Source organism: Alnus glutinosa, chromosome 1 (genome assembly GCF_958979055.1).
Source record: "Alnus glutinosa chromosome 1, dhAlnGlut1.1, whole genome shotgun sequence".
Classification (NCBI taxonomy): Eukaryota; Viridiplantae; Streptophyta; class Magnoliopsida; order Fagales; family Betulaceae; genus Alnus; species Alnus glutinosa.
In genome coordinates, this window is record NC_084886.1 from 45,598,780 (window position 1) to 45,608,692 (window position 9,913).

The 9,913-nt window shown below is 32.4% G+C and overlaps 1 long non-coding RNA gene across 1 annotated transcript; it reads right to left on the reverse strand.

Annotated features, from left to right (window-relative positions):
* Positions 1-4,888: 4,888 nt before the first annotated feature.
* LOC133859855 (uncharacterized) lies at positions 4,889-6,608 on the reverse strand. The gene is made up of 2 exons (XR_009898819.1): positions 6,039-6,608; positions 4,889-5,073 (listed from the first exon to the last, which is right to left on the reverse strand). It is a non-coding gene; the product is annotated as an uncharacterized LOC133859855 (long non-coding RNA).
* Positions 6,609-9,913: the final 3,305 nt, after the last annotated feature.

The following is a 9,913-nucleotide window of genomic DNA, read 5'->3' on the forward strand; positions in this document are numbered from 1 at the left end:
AGGTCCTAACATATTTTACCCATGTTCACCAACAATTTCCTAAAATACTTTAGTTTACACACAGTGTAAGGCCATAACTTCTAGCCTTCTTCTGCGATAATCACCTTCAAAAACAAATTTTGTATGCTACAATCCATAACTCTGGTAGCTGAAAGTTTTTATTTGGTTTGATTGATGAAAGTCAAGGAGAAGGAATAAACTGTTTAAGGCTCAAACATGTTTAGAAACTTCTCCAATAATAGTGAAAAATAGCCTTCAAATTTTATGAAGTTACAGCTTATAAGGCTTATATAAATGGGGAAAGAGCTAAAGTTTTTAGATTCAATCGACTAGCTTTAAAATAGAGGCAGAAATTTCTTACAAATTGGTTTGTCGGAAATTTTCTCCAACCCCCCACGGACAGAAATTTCCTACAAACCGATTTGTAAGAAATTTCATATAATATACATTTAAGATTGACACGTGTCCATTGGTATGTGAGAAGCACATGTTGTTTTAATAGTATATGCTTCTCACATGTTTTTTTAATAGAATTAATAAAAAAAAAAAAACATGTGCTTCTCACATGTTTAAATGACACATGTCACTTCTAGATGTGGGTTGTATGAAATTTCCTACAAACTAGGTTGTAGGAAATTTCCGTTCATGATTTATTATATTTAATAATAAATTATATACACGGTGTACCGTTTGGTAATTTAATTGTATTAAATTACTTAATGGAATTAAATCAAATTAATTGGCATTGGCATTAATTTGTAAATTGATATCAAATCAATTTAACTAATTAATTATTCCTTGATGGGACGAATAATTACAGTGTATACAAATTTTGAGGGTCTCTAACTTAACCTATAAATAAAGAGCATGTGTACTTCATCAATACGACATTCAATCATAGACATAGATCAAAAGATACCTCTTATAATTTTGTTTTCAGAAATTCTTTGAAGCGTCAAGCACTTGAGTAAAGATGGCTGGAAGTAACCCTAATGGTCTGTTTCGGTATTGAATATTTCGAATATGAATAATATTCTGAATCTGATTGCGGATTTCAAGGCAATGAAAATGTATTTGGATCGATGCTGAATATAATTCAAATTCTTTTCGAATATGTGTTTGGGTGTTGAATTTTTGAGATTGGAAAAAAAGTATTTTATAATGGTAGAAAGTGATTGGATTGTATGAAAAGTTGTGTATAATGATTGGTATGGTAAAAAATAATAAAACTAATAATAAAAAAATAACAAAAAAAATTAAAAATTAAAAACTAAAAAAAATAAATTTTTATTTTTATTTAAAAAACAATAAAAAAAAAGAGAGAAAATATTGTTTTGGGGTGGCTGCCAGTGGGGAGGGGGGTGGCCCGAAAGCCACTTCCTGCCATTGGGGGTAGCCGCCCAGCCACCCTCAGCCTCAAGGGTGGCCTGAAAGCCACCCCTAAGGCTTAGGGCTGGCTTTTGGGCCACCCCTGGATTCATTTGGGGTGGCCCGAAAGCCACCCCTAGGGCTTAGGGATGGCTTTTAGGCCACCCCAAAATCCACGCAGGGTGGCTCAAAAGCCACCCCCAGGGGGTTGCGAGGTGGCGCGCGGCCACCCCCCGATCCCTGGGGTGGACGCGAGCCACCACCAGAGGAGGCGCTGGCCATCTCTGGGGGTAGCTCGCAAGCCACCCCATTTTCCTATTTTTCTTGTAATTTTTATTTTTTTTTTAGTTTTATTTATTTGCTTTTGATTTATGCCAGTTGAAAGAAAATGCAACTCGCATCTCTGATTTTTGCTAGCTCGAAATTCACGCATCAATTTCATCACTTTGAAATTCAAACTATATTCAAGATGACAGCCGGGTTTTATTCAGTTTGGTTCAGGTTCAGGGTTTTTGAATAAAAACCCGGTTCGAATATTGAATAATATTCGAACCAAAACGCATCATAAATAATTTCTTTTACTTTTCGTTGCGTATTTATTTAGCATAAGAATTATATTTATGCTAACATATTTTCATACGTAAGCTCTATAAATATACTATTTTTGAATTGTAAACTCTTCAAGTCACATACCAAACCATATAAAATATTTATGTCTATTTTATTATTTTGTTGTTTCTCCTTTAATTTTCATAATCTTAAGTGTTTTTTTCGTGGTATCAGAGCTTGCATAGAGCTTAAGTTTTCTTTCGCATCTAAACCGTGACTGACGTTAAGCAAAAACCTGTATAGTTAATAGTGGATAAACTACTAGCTTTTCTATAACTTTTTTACCATTCAAATTTCTTTACTGATTTAAATGAGTCAATTATGATTATTATTTTCCAATGGCCTTGCGTTTTTAATCTTCAATTTTAATATCCTACATATTAGAATCGCGTTTTAGGGGAGAATTTGAATTTTCCTTTGAAATAAGTTGGTCCATTTGGTTCTATATATAATTTTTGCTACAATTTTGTCATAATTGGGGTTATCAATATTTATAGCACTGATGCAAATGGCTATAAGAAAAAAAGAAAAAAGCGACAACCCGTGAGATAAAATCGTAATTTTACACCGTTAAAAATAAAATAAAAATTATGGATAATTGCACCGTTGGTCCCTGTGGTATGCCATAATTATTTTTCACTCCCTATGGTTTAAAAAGTTCATGAGAGATCCCTATGGTATGCAATAATTACGATTTACTCCTTGGGTCGATTTTTCGTCCACAATTTTGACGGAATCTGTTAGCCCTACACGTCAGCGACACGTGTCTCCATCGTATTGGCGACACGTGTCCATCTTAATAAATAAATATAAATTTATTAAAAAATAAATAAATAAACTTTATTTTTTTAAAAAAAACAAAAAAAACAAAACAAAAAAAAGAAGAAAAAAGAGCAGGCTTGGGGTGGCTGGGCCACCCCCAGAGGCCGCCGGGGGTGGCGCGTGGCCACCCCTAATAGATCTAGGGGTGGCCCAATGGCCACCCCCGGCCACTAGGGTGGCCGTGCGCCACCCCAGGCGGCCGGGGGTGGCTAGGCCACCTCCTAGCCCCCATTTTTGTTTTTTCTTTTGTTTTTTTTTTTTTTTTGAATTTGAATTTTTTTTAAAAAATAAGTATTTTTATTTATTTTTAATAAATTTATATTATTTTATTAGGATTGGACATGTCAGCGCCACGTGTCACCAATAAGATGACGACACGTAGCGCTAGCATGGCATTTGACGGAATCTGTTAAAAATTTTAACAGAATTTGACGTCAGGGATCGATTTGTAACTATTGCATACCACATGGATCTCTCATGAACTTTTTAAACTATAGGAAGTGAAAAATAATTATGGCATACCACAGGGACTAACGGTGCAATTATCCCTAAAAATTATTGACTACAAAATAGATCCTTTCTGTTTTAGTTAAAACAGAGATAATCATATTCTATTTGTTGGTTTCATTTCTTATATAACAATGAATTTGTGATTTTAATGTTGTTTAAATTATTAAAAGTTTAGGAATAAAAATGTTTGGCTTTACGCTATATGTAGGAAAATGCTCTTCAAAGCCTCACGTTGAACAAAGATAAAGAATATAGGTGAAGCTTCAACTACTCAAGAGATCATGAAAGAGAAAGAAAAAGGCAAATTCTTTCTTTGCTAAGATTTATGAAAAATAGTTTTCAATTTTGGAAAATTCATGTGCAGCTTGCATGTTAAACCATCGTTTATCTTAAAAATTTAAGTTGATTATTTAGAAAAATTAAATTAAATTAATATTCTATCATTCTCCCTCACATGTGGGACTCGACATATAAAATATTTTATTGAAATAAGATGTAAATAACGTTCGAACTGAGGATCTTTATTTTTTTTGTTTTTTTTTTTAAGAGAACTTCTATTAAAGATCAAGATAGAACATCTAGCTTATCAGCTAGTACATTTGATTCAATGAAAAGAGGAAAGGAATCCCTCCAAACTCTGTGTTGACGTTGATCAATTGCAAATCTCGCTAACTTATGGGCAGCTGCGTTGAATTCATGAGGAACATGCTGAACGGCCCAAGTATGGACTTGAGAAAGGTCGAAAGGAGAGGATCTTTGTTTTAATACCATATTAAATCGCCACTTAATTGAAATGAAAAATCATAATTTATAAGGTCCAAACTCTTTATAACGTGCATATTAATTTGATTTATTTTTAGAAATATCTTTCGATCATGCTAAGAGCTATTGTGAATGGATAAACAAATTAATTATAACTGTTCGGAAATGATGGTGAATCTTAACCTTGTGACTTTGGTTAAAGTCATGTCTCTTTGATACAGTCAAAAGTTTATGCAAGAGTTAATTTGTGATTAATCCATGTTGTTTCAATGTTTCGCAATGGTTAATTGTTTGTACCTATTTATCCATGTAATTTGTGTTTGTATTGGTTAACAATTATATGTTCTTACCTACCAATAAGTCAAAAAAGAAAAAAAAGGTTCCATTCAAAAAGTAAATAAATAAATAAATAATCTCCAAAAAGAAAAGGTGAACATCATGTTGGATTTTGGAAAGAGAGGAGAGAAGATGTTAAGAGGGAGAGGGAGAGAAGAAGAAAAGATGAGAAACTGATCAGTTATGTTTGGTATCGTGTTTGAAAAAGTCTTTTTTCTTTTCTAAATATAAAAATATATTTTTTAATATAAAATAATTACCAAATGATTTTTTGTTTTTTGAAAAAAATACAAAACATTTATCAACCATTGAATCAACCATTACTTCTAAATGAGCGCAAAGAGGTAGATTCATTTTTAAGGGTAATATGAGAAATTGAATTCGTAATGTTGCTATTTTTCAAACAATTGTTTTAGAACAATAAAAAAAAAAAAAAAAAAAAAAAAAAAAAAAAAGACAAAAAAAATACATTGTCATGAGATAAGAGGGCGGTAATTATTAATTCATATATGAGATAATATTTAGTAATAACAATAAGAATTTATTTAAATACTTTACGTACAAGAGACAATTGAAAACAACATTATTTTGAAATAAGAGACAATTGAAAACTACTATCTAGCAAGATTGTCTCTTGCACGGGTTTTGAGAAGCCTCCAAGTGAACCTGAAACCATAACATGCCACAAATGTTAAATATAATTAAGAATCCCACAAAGAGATAAATTGTAAATTTCCCAACAACTATAGTGTTGTTAGTCTAAAATTTATGTATAGCTACACTGGTGGGAAAACTAAAACCCATTCAGAGAAATAGTCTTTTGTTAATTGATTAAGAGAGAAAAATAGAGCCGATAAAAAAAAAAATTAGGCTTAGATGCTGTAAAAAAAAACTACAGTATAGGTGTTGTAGTTTTTTCAATGCTCAAGATCTATAGGATAAAGTCAGCACTGTAAGATTTGATCTTCTATATATAGCCTATATGCAACATGTATATACAATTTATTATATTGTATATACAGTGTACGGTAATTTACAAAATTAATTGTCATTGGCATTAATTTGTAAATTTATATCAAATCAATTTAATTAATTAATTAATTATTCCTTGATGGAATGAACAATTACAGCGAATATCAATTTTGAAGGTCTCTGACCTAGGCTATAAATAAGGAGCATGTGTACTCCATCAGTACGACATTCAGTAGTCATAGGTCAAAAGAACCTCTCTAAGTTTCTGTTTTCCAGGCTCTCTGAAGTTTTTTTCAATTCACTTGAGCAAATTAAGCAATATATGGCTGCGCTAGAAGTATTTATATAATTAATTATTCCGCTGATAATTATTTACATTGTTAAATAGCATTTAATTATATATTATTAACATTTAGCCATAGAAGTTAATTATTTTTAAATTCTCCATAAATTAAGAACTATGTATATATAGTATATCACCTTTTAATAAAAGTTTTTTATTTTTATTTTTGGTGGTATATAAGAAAATTGGTAAGTATATATTCTAAGAAATAAGTCGCAGTATGCATGGCTCCTATATTTATGTCGTAAACAATCAATTATGCAGCATAGCATGCCTAGAGAGATAAAGACTAGAGACAGAAGTCTAATTAACGAACCTTAAGTTGGGTATAATTCTGCAAATAAACCACATCTGAGCCTTATACAAGCCTTTCTAAACAAACTGAGTAACAATACATAGTGCTAGCACTTGGATCTTTATGCTTTTGGCATTCAATGAAGCATTCTGAAAGAGATGAGCTTTTTTCGCCTTCTTTAACAGTTTGAAAGTGGCAAATTGTAGTACCTAAATCAATACATTCATGATAAAGATGGTAGTGATGTGGCAAATTTTGTATACAATGTTTTAGCCAATCTGCAAAGCATGCATACATTGGTTCTTTAAATCCATCAAGTTTAGAGGAATTAACATATTGGATGGGCAGTGAAAAATGAGGAAAAGAGGTAGGGGCGAGATCGTTGGTTTGAACTTTGAGAATAAGGATAAACAATTCTATCGTCACCATTGTAAGCATTCCAATACATTTCCGAGCCATAGATTTTCTTCCACTTTAGAAACTTCCTCGATCACTTTGATGTATACAAAACAATAGTTAAGGTCTAAATTATACCCTTATATATTCTATGCAATTGAATGATTACAAACAAACGGAATTTTATTCTATGAATTGATTTATTGTTAAAGTATTTTTGATTTAAATATGCGTTGTTTAGTAGTTGTGACTTTTGAAGGTATAAACTTTCTTAGTTAAGTTACTTTTGGCGTTAACTTTTTGTATTTGATCTTTTGGATATGGTCACAAGGTTTGATTTATTTATTTTTATTTAACCTTTGATTTTTAGCAAAACCCAATTAAGTTAATTAAGTTGTAATAATGCAATTAGTTTCAAAAGAACAACACTAGTCAATATGTGTTATATCAAAGCACCAATACAAAAGGGTTTTTTTTTTTTTTTTTTTTTTTAACAAAAAAAAAAAAAGAAAAAAAGAAAAAGAAGAAGATTGATTCAAAAAGACTTATAGGCATGCCATATGTTAGAAAATGAGTTCAAACATAATACTATTTATCTACGAAGAGACAACATACTCTTTATGTATATATATAGATTTAAATAAAAGCTGTTTATTAGTTTTGGCTTTTGGAGGTATGAACTTTCTTAGTTAGGTGACTTTTGGTGTCTAACTCTTTTTTGGTTGATCTATTGCATAAGGTCACAAGGTGTCAAAAATTTTGTTGTTAATTAGCATTTGATTTTTAGCAAAACCAAAGTTAAGTTGTAAGAATGCAATTAGTTTCAAATGAACAAGTGAAGGGGATGATCAACTAATCATTATATCCCATACAAAATGTTTTAAAAGTGAGATGCGGAATTTTGACCCCATCAGTCACAAGCAACAATTATGCACTAATTTAAACAAATAAATAATAAAAATTCTTCAGCAAATATAAATCAAACCACTCAAACAATAAAAACATGCATACATCAATGAAACCCTTTTTAACTTTTCAAACGCAAATCCATTCTGAAGCAGTCATACTCAAAAAATTAATCAATAAGAAATAATATTATACATACATAGTACAATTACAATTCATTGTAACGATTAAGACAATCGTATGTAGACAAACTCTTCACTTGCCTCCTATCCATGACAACTCCAACTCTTCACTGACTTCTCTTTCTTCTTGACTTCTTTATTCACCCACCGATAGACTTTAAACCATTTGTTCAGTAAGAACAACAGCGTGATTTGAAAACTCAATTAGAATTAAGCTTCAATGATCATACCATCAATGTTTCTTGGCACAATGGTAAGCATTCAATGTTTAGGAACACTCAATATTAAAGGTGAATAGGGCTAATTAGCTCTATGAAATTCGTGCCTTCAAAGCTTTTAATAAACTTGGAAATATAAGCCTTGAACCCTAAACTCGCCTATAAAAGATCAAATGCGGCGTCCGAACATCACTATAGTTTCATGCCTTATAACAGGTTCATGTCCAGACACCTGCGCACACAACACGCATGGGTACTCCTTAGAGGTTATCTTGTCCAGACACTATTTGCCACAACAACACACAAGTACTCCCTGGAGGTCAGCATGTCCAGACACCAGCACACGCATCTGCGTACAAGGTACTCTTTGGAAGTCCTTATGGTTGAACACCAGCACACGTGTCATTTGTCCAACTTCTGTTCGGACATGTGCGCACACACTGATTTGCACACACAACTTTTTGCTAGGGCCATCTTCGGTCGCCAATCATCTTGTCTAGACATGAGCTTTTTTACTTGACATTTGTGAGCAATTTTCAACCTAATTCTTAAGTACAAAACTACCCAATGCCACAGTAAACAAATCCTTGATAAGCCTTGTGTTGAGGAAACGAGCATAATTCATATAAGGAGATCGAAGTTTTTTATGCTGTCCATGTTTAAGCTGAGGCTGCTGCTCTCATATCAGAACTCGGTCTTTGACTTTGTTTTTAGAGAGTCTTTGTACCCCTAATTACGGCCACTCCTTTAGGTCTCTTATTATAACAAATGAATGGTTTTTTTGTTTCAAATAAATAAATTAATAATAATAAAAAAAAACATAAAATCATGAATAAATATAGCCTTATGCATGGCCGAAATTTTGCACAAGTATAAACAACGCCCCACATTCAATGTACACGTCCTTTGCTTATGCACCCTGTCAATGGTCGAGGAAACGAGCATCTTTATTCCCCCACCCCTATGTTATGTCGAGATTTAGCCTAAATTAATCTTGGCGTTCAATAGATTACACATTTGGACTGATGTAAATATTTTTGTCAATTTCATATTTTGCTCCTGTTTTCATTACCCTTTTGTTGCAGGCCTCCGTGATGTAGGAATGAATTTACTAATATTTTCGGTGAAAATGAAAATAGAAAAAATGTCAAAAATAATATTGGAGCAACGCCGTTTAATTAGAAGTTTACCGTACAAAATGAAAGACTTGATCGTCAAACCAAGATTTTATTTCATTTTCTTATTTACAATTAAGACTTATTTCCTTTACTTACTAGGACTATATTTGCTTTATTTATTTCCTTTACTTATTAGGACTAGATTTGCTTTATTTATTTTTTCATTTTTAAGATTAAGTTTACTATTGCTATTAGGATTATGTTTATTTTATCTACAAGTATTTCTCTTCTATAAATAGGCTTACATATTATATTAAACACAAGAATCAATTGAATTATTATCAAATCAGAGAATTTTTTCTCAAATACTCAGTGGAGTTTTATATTTCTTTTAACCTGCGGAGTTATTTTTATCTTTTTAAGTAGAAGACGAAGACGCTTCTCATTGCAAAATCAAAGACGTTGCTCTTTGATTAATTACCTTAGTCTTCTACTACGTTAGTTGGTATCAGAGCATGTTTTATCCTGATCATAACTAATCAGTGCAACGGCAACAAACTTCTCCAACAACGCCGCTTGTAGGGGAGGAGCTCTTTTGATAGCCAAATTCATGGGGTATCCGAGCCGACGTTATCCGGATTCGATGGCCAACTTATACTACAATAACAACTTCTATAACGACGTTGTTCGTGACAGGGAGGCTCCCTGGAGAGCCGAATTCCAAGAGTTCCGGCAGATCATGCAAACGATGCAACAGGGTCCTATTCGTAATCATAGGGACAATCTTGTCCATAATGACTATGGGATCTGAGTGAGGCCTATTCGTCACCAACGACCTGCACTCATAAACCGACCACCAGTCTATGAAAATCTTAATGACGATGCTGTAAGTTGTGTTCGACCTGTTTGTAACCGTATTTATGAATTTTCGAATAGGAAACCCGTATATGAAGAGAATATTAGTTATAGTGAAAAAGTGGAGTTGCCGTCAGAGATACAATATGTACAGCCACAATCATTGGTTCCAACTTCTGTACCAGTGGAATAATATCCATCATAAGCGTAGCTTATCACGA